Here is a 23,430-nt window from a genome sequence, read left to right on the forward strand (position 1 = left end):
TGGCCTGGGAAATTGAAGAAGCAACTGCCAGTGTGCAAATGAGAGCTTTGCAGCAGCCTCCAGAGGTCCTTCCTGCTGGCAGCCCTGGGGAGGTGCCAATTTGAGTACTGATTGGATCCCCTGCCCCCGAGGGGGGCAGCCTTGGGGGAAAGTGGGGAGGGGCCTTTGGTCTTGTCACCCGTAAACAGGTGAGAGAGATCCATCATGGCCCTGAGGCAGAGAAGCAAACAAGTTTGTTATTGACAAACCTGGCTTCCCAGATGGAAAGTGAGTGATCAGACCCCATCCTGCCCTTCCCAGAGCCTGCAGCTCTTCTGCATTGGAGTGTTCTGTGAAAGATGCCAATTATGTGCATTAGTATACTTACCAGCTCCCTCCCTGCAAGTCTCCTTGTAGGAGATGGTGGCATATCCTTAGTCTTAATGCAGTCAGCCTAAGGCTTCTGTCTACCCTGCCATGTTTCGTCCTGGGGCAATGCTGTATTTCCTTCCTTATGCAATATATTTAGTGACAAGAACATGCCTCTTGGAAGATCTAGGCGTGTCCCTTCCCGCCCCCTCCATCCACCCACCACCACCCTCTGCTCTTCCTGAATGCTCCTTTCAGTCCTGTTCATTCCCATGGCTTAACTGACCTCCTGCTAGCTCTCGACTTTCAAATTTCTAGCTCCAAACCAGATTCCCTTAGAAATTCCAGCGTGTGTTTGCTGACTAGCCAACACCCCCTGAAAGCTGCCCCACAGGCACCTCAGACACAGTCTTCAAAATTAGTCTCATTACCTTTCTTCCAAAGTTTCTTCTGTACCAAAACCCTGCAGTAAAAAGCAATGCCATCTTATCCATGCTCTCCTCCACACCCTGCGGCCTCTGTTGCTCCATACTTTTTACTGAAGCTGTGAAGTCATGTTAGCTTTAAGTCTTCCATGTATTTTGCGTTGGCCTCCTCTTCCTGCCATTGCCGCTGGCTTGGTTGAGTCCTTCATCAGTATTCTCCTGGGAAAATCTGTACCAGCAGCACCTTTCATGCTGTTCTTCACCCCACATTGAGAAAGATCTTTATGAAACAGGAATGTGATCATAATTGCATGTAAAATGCTTTGTCAAGGAGGAAAAACTTTTCCTATATCCTCTCAGTTTCTGTACTTAGGACCTGCAAATTAAACTGACAGATGACAGATTAGCAGGAAAAAAGGCAGACTTCATTAACATAAGATCACAGGCGCTTGCAGAAAATGTGGCTCAAAGAAGTGATTAAAGTGGAGGGCTTATACACCAAGTTAATAGGAAAAGGATAAGGGAAGAAAATGGGTTTCCCTACTAGCTGAGGTGGTAAAGAATCCGCCTACAATGCAGGAGACCCAGGTTCAATCCCTGGGTCAGGAAGATCCCCTGGAGAAGGTAATGGCTACCCACTCCTGTATCCTTGCCTAGAGAATTCCATGGACAGACCATGGGGTTGCAAAGAATCAGACATGACTGAGTGACTAACACATTACACAAAGGGGAGAAAGGATACTTACTTTAAAAAGTATGACTTTGGAGAAAGAAACGGGGGAGCCTGGTGGGCTGCCGTCTGTGGGGTTGCACAGAGTCGGACATGACTGAAGCGACTTAGCAGCAGCAGCAGTAGCAGCAGCAGGAGAATAGATGGGAGTTGTGACAGTTTTGTGACAATGTTTGTTTATGCAGTTTCTCATCCCAATACTGATTTCTAGTCTCTGGTGATAGGAATCAGTCTTCTCCTGGTATAGGAAACCTCCTTTGAAAAGGGGAACTTAGGGCATCTGTATTCTTCTGGAAGACTCTGCTTTTAGGTAGATGAGGGTGGGGAGTTCAGACAAAGCCCTTATTGCATCTTTTGATTCTCAAATGTCTTCAGCCTAAAATAATTTTGAATGCCTCCGTGTACATTCTGGCACCTTCATTGTCAATGGCTCTCTATTATCTGCAAAATAAATGCTCAGCTCCCTAACAGGATGTATCAAGCTGGCTAGGATTTGACCTCCATTCCTGTGGTTCCTTTTCACAGAAGTCCTTTCCTGTCTCCTCTGCCTGCCTCTCTTTCTTTCCTTTTAAGAGTCTGCTGAGGGCTATCTGTGGAAAGACCCTTCCAGGCCTTCTCAGGCTGGGGAAGGTGCCTCTCCTCAGCTGTACCCTAAGGCTCTCTCATCCTCAGCTTTGACCACAGTGGACCGAAAATATGTCTGTTTATCAGATAACAGTAAAAATGAGCGCTACCCTTTCCGCATGTTCACTGTCTATACGCTTTTTTGAGTGTTCCCATGAAGTAATTAATTTACAATTCACAACAGCTCTCTGACACGGATACTAGGTTGTGAGCTTCTCGAAAGAAAGGGCTGTTGCTTTCGAGATTGTGTGTCCTCTGTGACCGGTTCTACACCAGGCACGTAATAGGTGCTCAGTAAACATTTTCTTTCATAAATGAGTGAACAGATGGGTGGATAAGTGAATTCTGTGTTACATGGTGTCTCTTTGTCCATATTCTTTAATAAAATTCATCGTTTGTCCCTCTGAGGCCTGAGTAGTTTGAGCTCTTGAGGAAAAAAAGCCCACTAGGTTAGAAATCATGTGAACTTGGTTTGTGTAAATCAAATCAGTTTCCCCAGAGGCAAAACTGCCTGGGTTTTAACTAAATGTATGACAACTTAACGGAAGCTCCCTCTGACTAATTGCCATAGCTTTGGTTTTTTCAACACTATTTTACACCAGCGGAGTTTTCATCAAAATTAGCTTACTCACTGTTGGAGGAATTAAACACAGTCTTCTTGGATTTAGTATTTTTGTTGTTTTTGTTAACTTCTGTGTGAACTCAGTCCTGCTTCTTAATTTCTCACCTTCTCCGAGTCTGAGCAATATCTACAGTTATGCAACACTGAAGACTCTGCTAGACAGAGGGTGATGGGTTTGTAGTCTTCTTATGGGCAAATGGATGAACTGGAATGCCCATGTAATCTGCTATCCATAATACAAAGTCTCCCACAAAACCACGGGTGATGGGGGTCAGGAAAAGAGGAATTCCCTTCTAATATCAAAACCCTTTTGTAAATAAAGGTTTGTATAAAGTCAGTGATTTTGATCACTCTGAGAGTGTTTCCAAAAGGTGGACCCAGAATCGTATCCTCCTTATGGAGTTCACTTTCACTGATTTGATCTGGTCCGGATCGACAGTGGAATCTGTTTTCCTCTGTTTGGTCATAGACTCAGCTCCAGGAGAACATTCATACTTGATACCCCTCTGGATTTCTCAGGTGATCAGCCTCAGCCTGTCTCTGTAGACCCTTCTGCAAAACAGTACTGTCTGTAATAGCTACCACTCTAGTTAATTTTTAAGAACACCATGCCTAGTGTGGTGTTCTTAAATTGGACACAAAATTGGAGCATTCTGGCTCTGTGCTTCTTGGAAGTTACTCTAATTTGGGCCTTGACCACTTGTCAATTTATTACTTTAATATTGATTTATTTATTCTTGGCTGCACTGGGTCTTCCTTGCTGCACGCAAGCTACTTTCTAGCTGTGGTGTGCAGGCGTCTCATTGTGATGTTTCTCTTGTCGGGGAGCATGGGCTGTAGGCTCTGCAGGCTCACTGGTCATTGCACACAGGCTTATTGCTCTGTGGCATGTGCGATCTTCTCAGACCAGGGATGGAACCCGTGCTCCCTGCTTTGGCAGGTGGATTCTGAACCACTGGACCACCAGGGAAGTTCCTGTTACCACTAAGCCATGATTTCCTAACCTGCCTCTGCACTTGTAGACACACACATACACGTTCTTGTCTACCAGCAATGGATGAAAACACCCCATAGTATGGTATTCCAACTCACCACTGCATTCTTAAGAATACCTCTCCGACTACTTCTAGCATAGGAAAGCAGATCCCCAGGGTAGGAAGAAGCCTCGACATCACTTGTTCTAGGCCCCCACGTGCCAGTTGAATCTCCTTGCTGATGTCCATGGGGGGGAATACCTTACTTCCAAGGCGGTCAGTGCTCCCAGGGGTCAGCTCCAGCTCTAAATTCCTCGTTTCATGCAAATCCCTTCGGCCTGGACTTAGGCTCATAACCAGTGGCCTGCTGGTAAATATTTCAAAACTTCTCTTAAAGAAAAACACTTTTTGTAGCATTTGCCATTTTCGATGGTGTTGATACTCCCACTGTGGCCAGGTTCAGGCAACCAATGTAAAGTATCAAATCAGAGTTGAGAAGTGAAGTGAAAGTTGTTCAGTCGTGTCCAACTCTTTGCGACCCCATGGAGTATAGCCTGCTAGGCTCCTCTGTCCATGGGATTCTCCAGGCAAGAATACTTCAGGCAAGAATGGGTAGTCATTCTCTTCTCCAGAGGATCTTCCCAATCCAAGGATCAAATGCAAATCTCCTGCATTTCTTTACCACAAAGCCACCAGGGGAGTTGGGAAGGACTGCACATAATTGGCTCTTGCAAAGCAGTGTGAAGAGGCCCCAGGACACCACTGCTACCCAGTTGGCATCACATGTAAGCAGAGTAAATATCTGCTGTAGCATCCCAGGTCTCCGATGTGAAGCCCATGCATTCACCTCCCTGTCTTCTCTGTATCCTAAATTGCATCCAATCCTACTTGCTCCTGATGAGTTTTTAGCAGCACCTAAGGCTCTGCATTGCCTTCCCAGCCACCAGTTCCCTTTTGCTCCCAGAATATGAGTCCAGTGATCTTTCTAGACTGACCACCTGACTTCCTCTGGCATGTTTCCATTCCGGCTCCAGTTCACAGAGGGACACAGCACTAGTTACTTCTATCTTTATCTCATTCCATCCCTATTAGAGATGTGAAGATATTTTAAAAGTTCTTTTCATTTGGACACAATATTCCTGGCTGTGACTTCTACCAACAAAGCGTATTTATTTTTTCCTCCTGGGTGCTCACACAGAACAAGCCCTGCTGTGGCTCATCACTTCCTGATTTGCAGATGGGACAAACTGGGGGATCTATTCTGTCTTAACTTTAGCATGAATACTTTATTAATGCAGCCTCCTCTTTTCAATTGTAAACCCAGAGAGGACCCATGTCCACTCTATTTATCATCATATTAGTGCCTGGCATAATGCTGGAAATATTGTAGATAGTCCATAATGAGAACTGCCCATTCCTTCAGGCCTTCATTCATTCATTCATTCTGCCAGTTGATGGCAATGGCACCCCACTCCAGTACTCTTGCCTGGAAAATGCCATGGATGGAGGAGCCTGGTAGGCTGCAGTCCATGGGGTCACTAAGAGACGGACACGACTGAGCAACTTCACTTTCACTTTTCACTTTCATGCATTGAAGAAGGAAATGGCAACCCACTCCAGTATTTTTGCCTGGAGAATCCCAGGGACGGGAAAGCCTGTTGGGCTGCTGTCTATGGGGTCGCACAGAGCTGGACATGACTGAAGCGACTTAGCAGCAGCAGCAGCAGCCAATTGATGGAATTACCATTATGCACAGTAGGTGACTATAAGCAGAATGGAAAGTTAAGACAGAGCATTGTTGAAAACTCAAAAAATATCTGCATCCACTTGTTATTGATATGTACACACTGCGATATTTAAAATGGATAACCAACAAGGACCTCTTGTATAGCGCATGGAACTCTACTCAGTGTTATGTGGCAACCTGGATGGGAGGGGGATTTGGGGGAGACTGAATACATGAGAAATGCTGGACTGGAAGAAACACAAGCTGGAATCAAGATTGCCGGGAGAAATATCAATAACCTCAGATATGCAGATGACACCACCCTTATGGCAGAAAGTGAAGAGGAACTAAAAAGCCTCTTGATGAAAGTGAAAGTGGAGAGTGAAAAAGTTGGCTTAAAGCTCAACATTCAGAAAAGGAAGATCATGGCATCCAGTCCCATCACTTCATGGGAAATAGATGGGGAAACAGTGGAAACAGTGTCAGACTATTTTTTTGGGCTCCAAAATCACTGCAGATGGTGATTGCAGCCATGAAATTAAAAGATGCTTACTCCTTGGAAGGAAAGTTATGACCAACCTAGATAGCATATTCAAAAGCAGAGACATTACTTTGCCAACAAAGGTCCGTCTAGTCAAGGCTTTGGTTTTTCCTGTGGTCATGTATGGGTGTGAGAGTTGGACTGTGAAGAAGGCTGAGCACCGAAGAATTGATGCTTTTGAACTGTGGTGTTGGAGAAGACTCTTGAGAGTCCCTTGGACTGCAAGGAGATCCAACCAGTCCATGCTGAAGGAGATCAGCCCTGGGATTTCTTTGGAGGGAATGATGCTGAAGCTGAAACACCAGTACTTTGGCCACGTCATGCGAAGAGTTGACTCACTGGAAAAGACTCTGATGCTGGGAGGGATTGGGGGCAGGAGGAGAAGGGGACGACAGAGGATGAGATGGCTGGATGGCATCACTGACTTGATGGACGTGGATCTGAGTGAACTCCAGGAGTTGGTGATGGACAGGGAGGCCTGGCGTGCTGCGATTCATGGGGTCACGAAGAGTCAGACACGACTGAGTGACTGAACTGAACTGAACTGAATACATGTATATGTATGGTTTCAGTCCCACCTGAAACTATCACAACATTGTTAATCAGCTATACCCCAATACAAAATTAAAAGTTTTGTGTTTTTTGTTTTTTAGAAAAAAGTATCCAAGTCAAGGTATTTGAGTGGCGCGTGGACTGGGGACTGGCTCATTTTTCAGCTACTTAGAGAAAGGATTGTTCTGTTCCCTTTGGATCAATTAGCCATAATGAATCTAATTTTAACACTTTTCAGAGCTAGAGAAAATGGCAAAATGAGAAGTTTTGCCTTGAGTTTGGTTCTTGAGCGTACGGTATGTTCCTGCTGATTGACAAACTGTTGCATCGGACTCCATTAATTGAGACCGATTAGTTGGTGGACGGGGCGCAGGTGAGAATTAGAGAGAAGCAAGGAAGAATGTTCTTCAGAAGGATGTCGCCTCACGTTCAAGGGCATCCAGACTCTCAGAGTCTCCACCACACGAAGGGAGACCCAACAGCCACCAGCCTGAGCCTGGGCTAATCAATCCATCAAATTAAATTTTAAAAAGCGGTTAATCCTGTTTATATTTGTGTGTCTGAATTTTAATTATAGGCCATCTCCATGACTTTCTGGAAGGGTACAAGTGTAAATTTTGAGTCTATAAGTTAAATCTTTTAGAAAATGAAATATTATTCTGGAGCTCAGAATTGTTATTAGATTTTAATAATTTATTTTGTATGTGCGTTTACCAAACATGTATTCAAGGCTTGCTGTATGCCAGGCATTGTGCTCAATACTAAGGTGTCAAAAGTAAATAAGTTTCCTGCCTTCTGTAATTAGCCTCTCAAAGCATATACCGACTACATCCACATCTCCCAGGCTTTATTAAAATATCAGATTAACCCAGTCACATTCCACACATACTAATATCAGAGCCTATCTGGGGAGTCTCAAAATGTGCATTTTAAAATACGTTCTGCAGGTCATTCTCATGCATTCTAAAGTTTGATGTCATTCATTACAGTAAATGGGGGCTGGTGGTTCAGAAGGTAAAGAATCTGCCTGAAACACAGGAGACCAGGGTTTGATCCCTGGGTCGGGAAGATCCGCTGGAGAAGGGAATGGCTACCACTCCAGTATTCTTGCCTGGGAAATCCCATGGACAGAGGAGCCTGGCGGGCTATGGTCCATGGGGTCACAAAGAGTTGAACATGACTGAGACCGAGCCATGACTGTAAACACAATGGTAATAGTTTGCATTTATGCTTTTTTTTTTTTTAATGATTGCAGTATCTTGGGATTCCTACACTAAAATTCCTCCAACACCTTAATTGTAAGTAACAGAAGAGATAGCACATCTGGCCAAGGTGCTGAACTCCTCTCCCACCAGCTCTTCCTGCTGCCCCTGCTCTAAGGGCTCCTACACACTCTTCTACTTTGTACACGTCTCCATGAAAGTACTTCTCATGTGACATTACAGTTCATGTCCGTAGTCACCTGCCTCCCTGCTGGACAGTAGGCTCCTTGAAAATGAATAGTGTCTTGTTTCTGAAATCTGAATCCCCAGGCCTCCCACATTGTTTGGTTCTTCAGTTCAGTTCAGTCGCTCAGTCATGTCCAACTCTTTGCAACCCCACGGACTGCAGCATGCCAGGCCTCCCTGACCATCACCAACTCCCAGAGTGTACTTGTTAGGTAGTTAGAACAGGAAAAAGGAGTCCAGAATGGCAGTGGCTAAGAGACAAGGGAAAAGCCCAGGGCACCATAGATGTCAGGGGAGTGTCATCTCCCCGATTGTCACAGCTCTTGGACAGTCATGTTATAGTTCTTGGACAGATCAATTTTATTTAGAAAATAAAGGAAAATACATCCTCCAGGCATGAGGGCATGCCGACCCAAAAGATGCGAAGAGACAGAGAGAGAGAGCATGCGGGGGAGAGAGACAGAGACCCCTGGCCCTTTGGCTCCTCTGTTTATATGTTTTTCTCCTCCCCTGGGCCTGCCCTATGTAAATTGGGCCAGCCAGGAGTGCTGTTTGTTCTACCTGAGGTCCTCACTCAGGTCTTCGGACCTTCCTTTGTTCTATTTTCGAGGGCTTTTCCCTTGTCTCTTAGCCACCGCCATTCTGGACTCCTTTTCCCTGTTCTAACTACCTAACATTCTCAAACTCACATCCATTGAGTTGGTGATGCCAGCAGGTCCTTAAAAGTACTATCTCCTTCCCTTCCTTCCTGTCTGAGAAGTGAGTTTCTCACCATTGTCTGTAGTATCTCATGTAATGCGTTTTGTTGAATGTGTGGATTTTCATGTTTGTGAATGAACAAACGAGATCGACAAAGCACCATAACACACAGTATGCCCTTTGATGAGATAGCCAACAATGATCACTGATATCAATATGCGGCTTTCACCAAGTGTTTGTCAATTACCAATCACTCCTGTTCACGTTCATGACTTTTATCACATCCAAGCTGGTATTCATTTAATATTTTCCTCTTGAGGTAAACTCATTGGTTCTTGCTCCCATATTCTTTTGGGCTCCAAAATCACTGCAGATGGTGACTTCAGCCTGAAATTAAAAGACCCTTACTCCTTGGAAGGAAAGTTATGACCAACCTAGATAGCATATTCAAAAGCAGAGACATTACTTTGCCAACAAAGGCTCATCTAGTCAAGGCTATGGTTTTTCCTGTGGTCATGTATGGGTGTGAGAGTTGGACTGTGAAGAAGGCTGAGCGCTGAAGAATTGATGCTTTTGAACTGTGGTGTTGGAGAAGACTCTTGAGAGTCCCTTGGACTGCAAGGAGATCCAACCAGTCCATGCTGAAGGAGATCAGACCTCGGATTTCTTTGGAAGGAATGATGCTGAAGCTGAAACTCCAGTACTTTGGCCACGTCATGCGAAGAGTTGACTCGTTGGAAAAGACTCTGATGCTGGGAGGGATTGGGGGCAGGAGGAGAAGGGGACGACAGAGGATGAGATGGCTGGATGGCATCACTGACTTGATGGATGTGGGTCTGAGTGAACTCTGGGAGTTGGTGATGGACAGGGAGGCCTGGCGTGCTGTGATTCATGGGGTCACAAAGAGTCCGACATGACTGAGCGACTGAACTGAACTGAACTGAAGCAGTAGTGTCTGTGAAGTTATGCACCTGATGTGCGCAGTTATGTTCTTTTCAGATCCACATTAAGTACATAACTCAACCGACATTGCAGAAAGGTCCCTCGTATGCCACCCACAGGTACATTCCACACAGTAGAGAAGCCTTCCTGTGGCTGACTGCACCAGAGTTCCTGGTTCAGATGTTAAGCCATTCTACATGTGACTCTGATCTCTGGTGGCCTTGGCTTGAATGGCTTGGAGCGGGGCTTGGGTTCTCAGCCGGAGCCTGGGCTGGGTCACAGCAGTGAGAGCACCAGATCTTAGCCAGTAGACCAGTGGTCAGTGACAAGGGCCCTGGCCTTCGACTTTGCAGAAAAGAATTTCCACAAAGATAAAGAGTAGTGAAGCAAGTGAACTATTTAAGAGGAAAAAAGAATAGTGTATGTGTGGATAGACACACAGGCGGACCCAGGGGGAGAGACAGTTGCTGAGTCTCGCCCTTGTGGCAGTTTGGATTACTTTTCTGGGACATTTCTTCCGGGTTTCCTTTGGCCGATCATGCTGATTTGCCTGCTTCACAGTCCATACTTGGTATATCTCAGGATCCTCCCATGTGTGAGCACGCATCTCTTAGCCAGGATGGATCTTACTGAAAAGGCTTATAGGTATGGAACATCCCTTGACATGACTCCAAGGAGCCTTTTCTGTGCATATGTGGTCGGGGAGATCTCCTGACTTCAAGAAAAGAAATATGTGGTGTGGGCAGGACCCAGCTTCCTCCCTTAATTGTTCTGCTATTCTCATGTTGGAGTTTCGATCCATGAGGAATGAATCCCTGATTGTTTTACCCTGGGTGCAGGCAGGTTGGTGGGGGGGGTAGAGTAAGGGTTGGGGGTATATGGGGGGGTGGGGGTGGGGGGTGGGGTGGGGGCTGCGCAGGGGGTGGAATCTGCCTCCTACCTCAGCACTTGGCTTTCTCCTCTACTATATCCAGGAAACAACACACATCTCCCCGCCTCCAGACTTTGCTTCTCTCGGAGTGCTCCTGAATGCTCTCTCCCCCTCCAACCCAAAGCCCACTCAGAGTACCTTCCCTTGCTCTTAGCCCACCCTGACCTCTCCCATCTTTGAGTCTAACAAGACCTTTCAACTCACAAGCAGTGATATACCAAGTATTTATTTCCCCTGCAAACAGTAGGCTTCATCACATGCTTATTCACCCAAGGAATATTTGGGGTTTTTTAATATTTATTTTTTGTTTATTTATTTGGCTGTGCAGGGTCTTAGTTGTGGCACGTGGGATCTTTGTGATCCTTTTAGTTGCGTGCGGCATGTGGGATCTAGTTCCCTGAGCAGGAATCGAACCCAGGCCCCCTGCTTTGGGAGCACAGAGTCTTAGCCACTGGACCACCAGGGAAGTTCCCACGAGGATATTTATTAACTTGCTATGAATATGGTATCCTGTAGAAATTAACTAATTTTAGGGAGCATTGTTTGCTTGTATGGATTTGGTCATCAAGGGCTTTTTGGGGTGGACTTTTTGACCAGAGGAGGAATTTCCTTCATCATAAAATATCCTTGATGTTTTTTAAAAGAGTAATACTTTAGGAAAGAAAAGTCCATCAGCTCAGGTCCCAGAGTACTTATTTCAGTCTGCTTCTGCGTTCACTTTGTCATGTCCCGAGAGTCAGCTTACCTTAGCCATGGTATTTTATGAATGCCTTGAAGATTCCTTCCTTCAGTTTTGGGAAGGAGGTGGTGGCTCTGGTCATTGTTGCTTATTTATCCCTAACTGTCCCCAGACCTTGGATCTCATGACCAAGCAGTCAGTCTAGGCTGCACAGGGCTGCTTACGAAAATAAATTCAGGGTCTGCCCATCTTTCTGCTTTTCCTTAGGCCTTGAATGGCAGGGGGCAGGTTTGGAGAAGGCATTGCAGACCTGAGTGTTTTGCTCTCAGTCAATAAACGAGCTCATCAAGTGGATCTTAGAAAAGCAGTATCTGGTGAAAAACAGAAATGTATTTGTGAGGGGGAGCGTGGTACAATGGAAAGAACCAGAAAACCAAGGAAAACACCAACAGGGTCTTGATTCTTGGGCCAGAACCCCAGGTATCCTCCTGGGCGACTTCAGGCAAAGGGCTGGACCTCTCTGGGACTGGCTCTCTTCATCTGTAGAATGCAAGAAATACATTGGATCAGTCAGGGAGATTCTTGCTTTTCTTTAGCAGCAAAATCCTTCATTCTGTTTTTAATTACATTTTGTGTTGAGCCACAGTATCCATAAGCAGATAAAAAGTAAAATGCTCTGGTTAAAGAGAATTTAGGCCAGGGCAGGGAGTTAGTGTCTTTCCCTTTCTCAAAGGAATCCAAGAACCAGAATGATGTCATCAGATTTCCATTTACGTAGCTTACTATGATTATTTTATGGAAAACAGTTTCAGGGCGCCAAGACTGCAGGCTCAGGGACCATTTATATGAGGTAGTTGTCGTGTTTAGGCAAAGAGGGAAGAGATGGGAAGTAATGTAGCTCCAGTGTAAACAGCGCTATTGCCCAGAGATGGAATGGATGTAAGCGGAGGAAGCCACCCAGGCTCCCGGGGAACAGACTGCTGCCCACCCCCCAGCCCTGTCAGGTCCCCAGTGTGGCTGATGAACCAAAACGTCACCAAGATGAAAGGAAGGACTGAGAAGCAACCCAGAACAACAGGATAGGGCTTCCCTTGTGGCTCAGCTGGTAAAGAATCCACCTGCAATGCAGGAGACCTGGGTTCAGTCCCTGGGTTGGGAAGATCCCCTGGAGATTAACCTGGGAAGATCCCCTGGAGAAGGGAAAGATTACCCTCTCCAGTATTCTGGCCTGGAGAATTCCATGGACTGTATAGTCCATGGGGTAACAGAGAGTCAGACTTGACTGAGCAACTTGAAATGTAAAAAAAAAAAAAACAAAAACAACCCAACAGGATAAGTTGGTAATTGAACAGTTGCCCTGTGAACCTTCTCATCAGAAGCGGCCTGAGATTTTGGCATCACCTGGGAGCTTGTCAGGCCCCACCCTAGACCTGCGGGATCAAAATAGTTAGTAAGGTCCTCGCAATGGCACCCCACTCCAGTACTCTTGCCTGGAAAATCCCATGGACGGAGGAGCCTGGTGGGCTGCAGTCCATGGGGTCGCTGAGGGTTGGACACGACTGAGCAACTTCACTTTCATGCATTGGAGAAGGAAATGGCAACCCACTCCAGTGTTCTTGCCTGGAGAATCCCAGGGACGGGGGAGCCTTGGTGGGCTACCGTCTATGGGGTCACACAGAGTCGGACACAACTGAAGTGACTTAGCAGCAGCAGCAAGTAATTCCTACACACACAAGAGTCTGAGAAAGCCGTTAGTGGAAAACCATTTCCGGGACAGATGAGCCTGCGCTAGCTTCCCGGATGTTCCATTTGCTGGTGTTGACTTCAGGCAAATCGGCCGTTTCTGAATTGTCTCATCCACATCATAGAGGCAATGATATTCCCTTCACAGAGAGTTTTGTAGGACAGACACGCTGTAAAGTAGAGTTTAGCCCTCAGCTTACTACTGGAGCAAAAGTTGATGGTCAAGAAAATAAAGGAAAACGATAATCACACACACACACACACCCATTCCTCCATGGTCCAGGACTGAAGAAAGGAGTTGAGAAAGAGGTGCTGGGCCACTGTTGTGTCTCTGGTGTGAGTTTTCTGTTTTCTCTCTTCTCCAGTGAGGGAAATTCATCATACTTTCTGAGGACAAGGGAAATGTTTTTAAAAAATTATTTCCAGGAAAATTGTCTCCGTTTCATAATACATAGAACAAGCATGGATTTTGAATGGAAACATTTGGATTTTGACCTCCCTCTGTGCTTCCTGCCTGTGAGGAAGGAAGGGCGTGCACTGATTCACCTTAGTTTTTCTCATCTGTAAAATGGGGAGAATAAAACCTTACAAGGAGTAAATGAGATAGGATGTGAAAGGAGTCTAACTCTTTTTATAAATAGCCCTTTCTCCCTCGTTTTCTTCCATGATTGTCTTCTGTCTATTATTAGAGGACCCATTTTATAAAAACTGTGGTTACAATTGTGGCATGGGAGCATGCATTCATTTAACAAAAATTTACTGGATGTTCGCCATGTGCCAGGTGCTATTATAGATGCTACAAATGCAACACAACTAGGTCTGTTCGTCTTTCTAGTGTATGCCTCACCTGGGGTTTACACCTGTGCTAGACACTATCTTGGGCACTAGGCAGGCGCGTGCCTGGAGCTTATTCATTTTTCTGTTTCCTTCCCCATCCTGTAGATTACACCAGGGCTATCTGAATGGGACAGAGATTTATTCTCTCCAGGAAGTAGGCAAAAGTCTGTGGTCATTTTGATGGCATTCACAAAACCTCCCTCATGTAGGTTTCAGGGATAAGATTCATTTAGCAAGGTCTTTGCATCCTCTATTGAAAATGCACCCACAACCACACACTTGGCTAGGCAAATTAATAACACAAACTAGACTGAAAATATTTAACCTCCTTAGGAGAACAAGCTGTTTTTCAAGGAGACTGGCAGGTCCATTTGCATGCAAACATTTAATGGGCTGCTTTTAAATGATCCTTATCTATTTATTGAAGCAGGTCTGGCCAGACCTCTCCTTGGCATCTCCTTGTTAGCTGTGAGTTGGAGCCTCCACCGCACATGATCTGGAAATCATCAAAATGCACTTAAATGGAAGATGCTCAATACTTGGAACTTTCAGTGTTTTTACTTGGACCTTTGCCCCCAAATCGCTCAGTCAGTCAGCTTTGACTGAGCTCACCGTTACAGCCAACCATGAAGAAATTGTCGTTACGTGTATGTTGCACATAGTAGGCGATCAATAAGCAGCGTTAGATGAATGAACGAAATCATTAGGTTTATTTCTTCTTCACCCTGTCTGAACATTCTCAGGATTCCTCTCCAGTGGTATGCTGCTGAACGTTTAACAAGCAACCCCAAGCAGGGGCCCCATTTTGCAGCGTTTTCTGGTTTCTGTGGTGGAAATAATCCTGCTCTGATACATTTCAGACTACCAGCATGACATCACTGAACACAGAGAAGGGATGGGCACCCTTATGGACTAGTTCTACCAGACAGAAAAAAAAGATGTAAATAACCTCAAGGGCATAGATAGTGAGTGAAGTATAAAATAATTTGCTAGTGATGAGTTTTGAGCATTTATTACCTTTTTAGTACAGTTTATGGGAGAAGGCAATGGCACCCCACTCCAGCACTCTTGCCTGGAAAATCCCATGGATAGAGGAGCCTGGTGGGCCATAGTCCATGGGGTCGCTAAGAGTTGGACAGGACTGAGCGACTTCACTTTCACTTTTCACTTTCGTGCATTGGAGAAGGAAATGGCAACCCACTCCAGTGTTCTTGCCTGGAGAATCCCAGGGACGGGGGAGCCTGATGGGCTGCCGTCTATGGGGTGACACAGAGTCGGACACGACTGAAGCGACTTAGCAGCAGCAGCAGCAGTACAGTTTATTTCACTGTAAGCGTGTATAGTTTTTAATAACAGTGGAGTTAACCATGGCTTGAAAAATTACTGAGAATTTGACCATCGGCTCTCAGGAATCTCATGAAGTGGGCCAAATGCTCCCTGTTTCTTACTCGTTCCACATGTGCAAGCTCTGGAGTGACAGCTCCTCTTCCCTCTCCGTGCTGTCTGGGAGAACCGGGAACTACTAAGTGGTTCATAAGATGCAAATAACCAGGTGATGGGTGTGCCCTCTCTCTGCTGAAGCTCCAAAAGCACTCTGCTTGCACCCCGTTGGAGGCGTTTTCCACCTGCTTCTGTTTGTGTTAGGAGCTATTTGTGTACTTATCCCTTTCACTGAGGTCTATGCAATCAACAGTGTGTGAAACCTGGACGTCAACTGAAGTTCCCTGTCCTTTGGGATCCAAGTGGAACTGATTCTAACACTCTCGCACCCAGGTGGGAGCCTGCTTCCCTTCACCCAGTCTTATTAAGTGCTGAGCTGTGTGTATGTTGGCCTGTGGTCCTCTGGCTTAGAAATCTGCATGTGTGCATGTGCGCTAAGTCACTGCAGTCGTGTCCAATTCTGTATAGCACTATGGACTGCAGCCCGCCAGGCGCCTCTGTCCATGGGATTCTCCAGGCAAGAATACTGGAGTGGGTTGCCACAGCCTCCTCCAGGGGATCTTCCTGACCCAGAGATAGAAGCCACATCTCCCGCATTGGTAGGCAGGTTCTTTTACCACTAGCACCACCCGGGAAGCCTAAAAATGTGCACAGATAGCATTCCGTGAAGGGCTCAGTACTTCTTCATTGACACGTGTAGCGTCTCAGCGACCTGGAACACAGCCCCTTTCCCTGGATGTCCTTCTGAATACTATGCACATGAGGCAGTTGTACACATAGCAGACCCCCTCCAAGCTTCTGGGCTGTATCCGAGTTGTGTTTTGTTATTGCTGATGTTGTTGTTGTCATTGTTTTACATTTTCATGGGATTCGGCCCTCTGGCCCTCTTCCCCTTAAAGCTTCCCATCTCTCCCTTCTCTATCTGACAACTCTTTCTTGAAATGCTACTTCTCTCCATGGATCATGTAAGGAGTTTATTATGTGGAGAAATGTGGCTATGTATACTTTTTTGCATATCTTCAGACTCACGTTTACTGAGAATCATGGACCCCCTTTTATAAGCCTCCCCTTTGTCTCACACTGGGTTCTCTAGAACCTGACTAAGCTGTAGAATACAAGCGAATAGGTGATTTCAGCAAAGTCCAAGGAGGGCAGCCTCCACCTGATTCCACAGTGAGCCCAGGGATGTGAGTTACAGCTCAACATTGTCCTGACCCAAGACCCATCAGTCATTGGCTAAACCCCACTCCACCCACCTGGCCAGTACATTCTGCCTTCTGCTTCTGGCCACAGGTAAAGCATTTCCAGCAGCCCATGGGCAACTTCCTCCAAGACAAATAGCAGATAAGACTTGTTGGATGCAGAAAACTGAGAAGGAGTAGGAGGCCCGTGGTTAGAGGATCTGGGTATGGACAATGTCTGCTACAATCTTTTAGGGCAAAACAGAACTGCCCAAGCTTTAGCATTCCTGTCTTGGTTTCTCTTTCCTATAAAGAGAAGAAGGCAGACTACAGATTTATTTCCCTCATCTATGAATCATGGACAATCCTTGGATATTATTGCTGTTGTTCGGGAAATGTGGGGGAGATAAGCATGTCCAACCAAAAATTTTAATTCACAGGGTGATGTTTGCAATTGATCATATGTTTCCAAGAAAGGGACCTCAGTGCCTGTGAACCAAAAGAGGTCAAAAGGGCTTGGAGCCCTGATTTTGGCAGGGATTCATTGATGAAGGTCAGCAAGTCATACTCCCATTCATTCAACAACTTTTCCCAGAGGGAATTCCCTGGTGGCCCACTGATTAAAAATTCACCTGCCAGGCTTCCTTGCTGGCTCAGTGGTAAAAAAAATTTGCCCACCAATGCAGGACACACCAGTTCGAGATTCAATCACTGATGGGGGAAGATTCCGCATTCCACAGAGCAACTAAGCCCATGTGCCACAAGGACTGAGCCTGTGCACGAGAGCCCGGGAACTGCAACTACTGAGCCCTGGAGTCACAGCTGCTGAAGCCTGCACACTTAGAGCCAGCACTCTGGAACAAGAGAAGCCCGCGCACCACAAATGAAGGGTAGCCCCTGCTCCCACAACTAGAGAAAGCTCGCGAAGCAGCGAAGACCCAGCACAGCCAAAAGTAAATGATGAATAAAATAAATTATTTAAAAAAGAGAACTGTTCCCATAAGACCAGCTGTGCCCCAGGTACCACCCCCAGGTGTTTGGGGGTACAGTTCAGTTCCATTCCCTCAGTCGTGTCTGTCTCTTTGCGACCCCATGGACTGCAATACACCAGGCCTCCCTGTCCATCACCAACTCCCAGAGTTTACCCAAACTCATGTCCATTGAGTCGGTGATACCATCCAACCATCTCATCCTCTGTCGTCCCCTTCTCCTCCTGCCCTCAATCTTTCCCAGCATCAGGGTCTTTTCAAATAAGTCAGCTCTTCGCATCAGGGTACAGGGAGATGACCAAGAATGACACGTTCCACCTCTCGTCCATCTCAGCTCAGTCTTCTCTCCTATGGCATGGGGTAAATCACCCATCCTGGCAGATTTGTAGGGAAGAGGGATGAGGTAATGACAGGAAAGTGCTTTGGTAGCCCACATGTGGCTGAGTCATTTTTGCTTTCCCAGGTATAGCATTCATCAAAACAAGGACTCTTTCCAGTAAGGTGATAGTTTAATTCAGTGCATCACAAATGGTGTCAATCACATGTGTACAGGGGGAGGGGAGGGGATACTGCCAAGGCTGGGCAGACATCCCTCCCCATAAAGCCACTCTTGTTTTTGCAGCTAGGTATTTGACTTCTGCATGAGTTTTTTTTTTTTTTTCTTAAGTATAGCCTAGGGTTTCCCAGGTAGCTCAGATGATAAAGAATATGCCCACAGTGCAGGAGACCCGGGTTCGATCCCTAGGTTGGGAAGATTCCCCTGGAGAAGGGAATGGTAACCCTCCAGGCAAGTTCTTGCCTAGAGAATTCCATGGACAGAAGAGCCTGATGGGCTACAGTCCATGTGGTCCCAACGGGTTGGACATGACTGAGTGACTAACACACACACACACACACATAAAGTTGATTTACTATATTGTGTTAGTTTCATTTGTGTAGCAAGATGATTCAGTTCTGTATATTTATGTATATATATAGTACATAAGTAATATATATACACACATATATTTTCAGATTCTTTTCCATTATAGGCTATTACAAAATACTGAATATAGTTCCCTTGCTTATAGTAAAACCTTGTTGCTTATCTATTTTATATACAGCAGTGTGTATCTGTTAATCCCAAATTCTGAATTTATCCCTCCTCACCTTTCTCCTTTGGTAACCACATGTTTGCTTCTATGTCTGTGAGTCTGTTTCTCTTTTGTCAATAAATTAATTTGTATTATTATCTACATTCTACCTATAAATGACACCGCATATGATATTTGTCTTTCTTTGACGTACTTCACTTAGTCTGATAATCTCTAGGAACATTCACATTGCTGCAAGTGGCATTATTTCATTCTTTTTATGGCCGAGTCATATTCCATTTTGTGCATATACCACGCCTTCTTTGTCCATCGTTTATTCATGGACACTTCGGTTGCTTCCGTGTCTTGGCTATTGTAAGTAGTGCTGCTGTGAACACTGGGTTGCACGTGTCTTTTCGAATTAGAGTTTTCGTCTTCTCTGGATACGTGTCCAGGAGTGGGATCATGTGGCAGCTCCATTTTTCATTCTTTAAGGAACAACCACACTGTTCTCCATAGTGACTGTACCAATTTGCATGCCCACCAGTAGTGTAGGAAGGTTCTGTTTTCTCCACACCCTCTCCAGCATTTCTTCTTTGTAGACATTTTGAAGGCAGCCATTCTGACCAATGTGAAATGATACCTCATTGTAATTTTGAAGACTTGTTTTTAAAGAATTCTACTCCTAAAGGAAGAAAAGATGAGAAGGAGGGAGGGAGTGAAGGAGGAGAGAGAAAAATAGAGATATTGGCCTGGCTTATTTAAAGTCTACTTCAATTGAGGGGCACAAAAGTCTACCACATATTTTTAGGAGCACATGAGTGGTAAGTTGCTTCAGTCATGTCCAACTCTTTGCAAACCTATGGACTGTAACCCACCAGGCTCCTCTGTCCATGAGATTCTCCAGGCAAGAATACTGGAGTAGGTTGCCATGCCTTCCTCCAGGGACTCTTCCTGACCCAGGGATCAAGCCCAGGTCTCTTATGTCTCCTGTATTGGCAGATTCTTTACCACTGAGCCACTTGGAAAGCCCTTCAGGGGCACATCTATTGCTTAAATGATGGTCTGTGTCTTAGTATTAGAATAGGAAAGGATCCGCAGAAATTCTTCAGTTTCTAGGACCATGTTGTCACTCAGGAAATGTGACTTGCCCTAGGTCACCCAAGTGGTTGGGGTAGAGCCAGGACTGGAACCCAAGCTCTTGACTCCAGAGTGAGGTCTTTTCACCACCGCTTCCCTCCATACCTTGCTTTATCTTTAGTGAGGACAACTCCACAATCTTCCAATGCATTAGCAAGGTACCTTGGTTCTGAATCATTCTGCATCTCTTTCCTTCTCTCTGTGCGTTTTTTTTCCTTGTCCTCGTTTCAAGGAAAAAACTTGGTATCCTCATCTTTAAAGAGAGAGAGAGAAAAGAATCCCATTTGAAGTGTCACACATGACACATTTCCCACGTCATCCCATAGCTCGGACTCCAGCAGCATTGATTGCTCAGTCCCCATCAGAGCCCTGTGAGGTCACGGGGACCTTGATAAATGCATCTGGGGTCCTTGTTACTGTGGCCAGGATGGTTTTGGAAACCAGAACTCTCAATGGCCTACCAAGGAGGCCAGCCCACGAAGGACACCATCTCTCTCTCCACATCCTCTGAGTCAGTGGCCTGTGCATAAGAAAGGGACACACCAGGGATGAGCTTTGCCAGCATCTCAGGGTTGGAAGGGATGACATATACCTGGCAGGAGTTGAGTGTACCAGTTGTGGGTTTGGGTCTTTGAGTCCTGATGTTGGCATGATAGCAGCAGCTGTTCTCAGATACGGAAAGATGAAAAGGCCAAATTGGCATGCTCTCCCCAGGATATGGGCTCCCGGGGACAGGGGAGTGGGAACCCTAAGCCAGAATTCCTTACTGTCCCCCAGAGAGGGGTGGAGTGGGGGGGGTGGAGGAAGTTGTGAAAGGAAGAGTGGCTCCTCCATCAGTGAGGTCCATGTGCCACGGGTAGGACTATCAGGCATTCAGATGGCAAAGCTGGAAGGAATAGTTAATGCTCCAGCAGTGGAACTCAGTTTCCAAGATGATCACAGCAGCTTGAGATACAGGCTGAGTCTCAGAAGATGACATTGAACAAAGACAAATGTAAAGCCTGTACTTATGTCTGAGGTCAATTACACAAGTACGGATAGATGATCTGTTGTTGTTCAGTCACTCAGTCGTGTCCAACTCTTTGCAACCCCACGGACTGCAGCACGCCAGGCTTCCCTGTCCATCATGATCTCCAACGTTTGCTCAAACTCATGTCCATTGAGTCGGTAATGCCATCCAACCACCTCATCCTCTGTCACCCCCTTCTCCTCCAGCCCTCAATCTTTCCCAGCATCAGGATCATTTCCAGTGAGTCAGTTCTTCACATCAGGTGGCCAAAGTATTGGAGCTTCAGCTTCAGCATCAGTCCTTCCAATGAATATTCAGGGTTGATTTCCTTTAGGATTGACTGGTTGGATCTCCTTGCAGTCCAAGGGACTCTCAAGAGTCTTCTTCAGCGCCACAGTACAAAAGTATCAATTCTTCAATGCTCAGTCTTCTTTATGGTCCAACTCTCACATCCATACATGACCACAGGAAAAACCATAGCTTTGACTATGCGGACTTTTGTCAGCCAAGTGTTGTCTCTGTCTTTTAATTGTCTGTCTAGGTTTGTCATTTGATCTATGATTTTATAATAAATGTGCAAAAGTTCTTAAAATGAGATTTCCTACCTTAGTTTTTCTTCTCTTACACATCCAAATACATGCAATGTGTGTCTCCCTTTCTCAGCCTTCCCCCCCAGATAAATGTTATGCCTTAACTTGCAAAGCTTGATGCTGGCTCTAGAAGTTGGGAACACTAGAGACAGTGAGCCCAAGCTTGAGGTTACTCCTAACACTCAAGGCTAGTGAATGGTCTTGCATCTTTCCCTTCAATGACTGACCTTAGAAATAGGTGAGAGGAAGGTGGTCTCAAAGCCCCAGGATGCTGTTGAGTGTAAAATTTGCAGCTAATAAGCTGAAGCCCCTGAAAACTTATTAGGGTGCCCTTGACTGCCCTCAGTCGCTACAGAGTGGTGCATGCACTTGGCCACCTCAGTGCCCAGCACGGTCCACTAGAATAATTAGTTCCCTGATGATGCTTTAAGCATCTGGGGGGCAGACCTGATTCTTGGGCCACCTCTGTACCTTGACACGAGACTCAGTACAGAGGAACTGCTCAGTAAACATGTATTGGAAGAAGGAACGAGTGAGTGAATATAAAATCCAGGAGCGTTTAAGGATGAACATGAAGCCCAGGGAAGGAAGGAAATTGCTCAAACAATCAGCCGTGATGGCTGTTGTTTCTACAAGTGCAGCTGGGCAAACAGATGCGTCTCCCCGTGCTAACGCCTGCATGGGCACTCTCTCTGTCTCTCTTTTTTAATCTCTCCCCTTTTGGAAACTTGAAGCCACTAAATGTTTCCATTCTAACGAGATTTTCAAAAAGAGAGAGGAAAAAATGTCTAGAATAATCAGGGCTTGTGGCATGCCTGGGGGGAAACAGCAGGGGCCCGGGTCTTGCTTTGTGTCTCAGGGTTTGGGTCTCAAACACTGGAGCCATTTGTAGGAAGGTGCTAATGGAATAAGAAAACATAAGTTGTTTACACCTTTTGGTTTGGGTTTGAGAGGACTGATTTTTATCTCTAAATAAGAAAGGTTTCCAGGGCATGGTTAGAAAAGTAAGTAATATGCCAGTGACGCGCTGGCATTCTTCCCACTATCTTTAGCCTGAAGGCGGGTGAAAGGTTGGCTTGGCCACCATCTAGGTGAGGAAGGTGAAAGTGAAAGTGTTAGTCACACAACGTTTTTGCACCCCATAGACTGTAGCCCGCCAGGCTCCTCTGTCCATGGGATTTCCCAGATAAGAACACTTGAGCGGGTTGCCATTCTCTTCTCCAAGGGATCTTCCTGACCCAGGGATTGAACCCAGGTCTCCTGCATCGCAGGCAGATTCTTTACCAGCTGAGCCACCAGGAAAGCCCTTGTAGGTGGGAAAGGCGAATGCCTCCTTGGGATGATTTCACAGCTGCTGGGAAGACTTGCTCCATTTTCTCCTAGAACCTCCAGCGGGAGGTCTCACAAGAAGTAACTTAATCCTCAGGTGCTGCATGCTAAGTCTCTTCAGTCATGCCCAACTCTGTGACACTGGACCGTAGCCCACCGCTCCTTGGTCCGTGGGATTCTCCAGGCAAGAATACTGGAATGGGTTGCCATTTCCTTCTCTAGGGGATCTTCCCGAGCCAGGGATCGAACCTGAGTCCATGAAGTCTCCGGTTTGGTAGCTGAGTTCTTGACCACTAGCGCCACCTGTACAAGCCGTTATCCCACTTTCAAATGCAAATTTCAGGTGCCACTTTATACCTATCAAATTAGCAAGTCAACCAACAAACTGTAATTAATAGCCAATGCTGGCAAAATTGGGTAACAATGGATGCTGTGTGTTCCTGGGGACAAAGTGAGCAACCCTTCAGAAAAGTAGCCTGGCAGAATATTTCAAGAATCAATTCAGATATTTGAAGCCCAGATAGTCTAGAGATTATTATGAGGAATTGATCCTAAAGAAGGAAAAGCTTTATGCATAAAAACATATACCATCGTATAACTTAAAATAACACAGAATTGGTAGCACCCTAAATCTGAATATCCAGCAATAAGAGGATGGTTGTATATATTTCAGTGCACTGATGTCATAGAAAGTGCCTCTTCCATTAAACATGATTGTTTGAATATTTTATAGCCAAGTGGAAGAATATTTATACTTTAATAAGCTAAAAATGCAGACTATACTGTTGAGACAAAGCGAATATTGAAAATTGTGTATGCCTATGTCCTTGGGCTGCAAAAGGGACAGGAGAAAATGAA

General features: G+C 45.7%; 1 protein-coding gene across 1 annotated transcript in view; it reads left to right on the plus strand.

Annotated features, from left to right (window-relative positions):
- Positions 1-23,430, plus strand: part of KCNQ3 (potassium voltage-gated channel subfamily Q member 3) — a 300,058-nt gene that overhangs the window by 213,310 nt on the left and 63,318 nt on the right. The window lies entirely within an intron of this gene.

This window comes from Bos javanicus, chromosome 14 (assembly GCF_032452875.1).
Source record: "Bos javanicus breed banteng chromosome 14, ARS-OSU_banteng_1.0, whole genome shotgun sequence".
Classification (NCBI taxonomy): domain Eukaryota; kingdom Metazoa; phylum Chordata; class Mammalia; order Artiodactyla; family Bovidae; genus Bos; species Bos javanicus.